The 1,206-nt window shown below is 41.4% G+C and overlaps 1 non-coding gene across 1 annotated transcript; it reads left to right on the top strand.

Moving 5' to 3' along the window:
- Positions 1-792: 792 nt before the first annotated feature.
- Positions 793-874, top strand: trnas-cga (transfer RNA serine (anticodon CGA)). Its single transcript has one exon. It is a non-coding gene; the product is annotated as a tRNA-Ser (tRNA).
- The last annotated feature ends 332 nt before the right edge of the window (positions 875-1,206 follow it).

A 1,206-nucleotide genomic window follows, 5' to 3' on the forward strand; every position in this document is an offset into this window, starting at 1 on the left:
TCTCGTATGAGCTGCCAGAGAAAGTGGTGGAGACTGGTACAAATGCAAGACTTAATGGCACCTGGATGGGTATATGAATAACATGGATTTAGCGGGATGTAGGGCAAATGTTTACAAATGAGAACAGATTAATTTAGGATATCTGCTCAACATGTTCAAGTTGGACCGAAGGTTCGTTTTCCTTGCCGTATTGCTCTATGACCTGATGACTCGAGAACAACCACAAATAGAATGCAATTGAATTCCGCCAAACCGGTTTCCAGCTCCAACTCTTCGGTCAATCTTATTCTCTTATACTCACAAGTTCTTTAGATGATGTCCGGACATAAGAGTTTCATTCCTGGAACTATTCCTGTAAATCGGTTCTGCATTCGTTCTAACTTCGATAACTTTCCTCTCATGTACGCCAGTGTTTAGATAATTTTCATGTACATTTCTGACATCCTATTGCGCTGAATATTAAAACTCAGCGGCATATCCACTTCGGGACCAGGTACTGGACAATTTAGTCGACATCGATCGGAAATGCGGATACGATGAGGCAAATGGCTTGTTTTCGTGTGGTGTAAATTCGGTAACTGTGTAAGTCCTACAAAGAGTCATTTCCGCAAGTTCAGCTCTGTCAGAATCCAGGTTGCGATGAGCGCCTGTCAACCTGAAAAGGTGACGTTTGCCTGGGTCTCTGCAAAGGATTTGGTAAAATTCATTGCGTCCTGACAATTTGTTCTTCCAACAACTTACATGTTTCATGGATTCGGTTGTTTCACTATGAAAATTATGTATGCTGACAGAGCTGTGATGGCCGAGAGGTTAAGGCGTTGGATTCGAAATCCAATGGGGGTTCCCTGCGCAGGTTCGAGTCCTGCTCACAGCGTTGATTCCTTTGGAAGTCGCCGCTTTATGGTTATTGAATAAATTGCAGCCAGAGCTTCACATTTCATTCGAAGTCAATTTTCGATTGCAAACAATCAGAAGTAAATTGAAAACTGAACAAGCCAGCGAAAAGAAAAAAATATATGTCGAGAGAGGAAACAAAAACATCAAAATCCAACATGAGTAAATTTCAATGCAAGTAGAGAATAATCGTGAAATTTGAATGTTCGGATGGGTGGGAAGCAAGGTAAAACAGGTAACTGCAAAGGATGCATGCTTCATTTTCTACGATCTGATGAATGACAAGCTGAGATGATATTTCAGACCCACAAT

Source organism: Hemiscyllium ocellatum, chromosome 35 (assembly GCF_020745735.1).
Source record: "Hemiscyllium ocellatum isolate sHemOce1 chromosome 35, sHemOce1.pat.X.cur, whole genome shotgun sequence".
NCBI classification, from domain to species: domain Eukaryota; kingdom Metazoa; phylum Chordata; class Chondrichthyes; order Orectolobiformes; family Hemiscylliidae; genus Hemiscyllium; species Hemiscyllium ocellatum.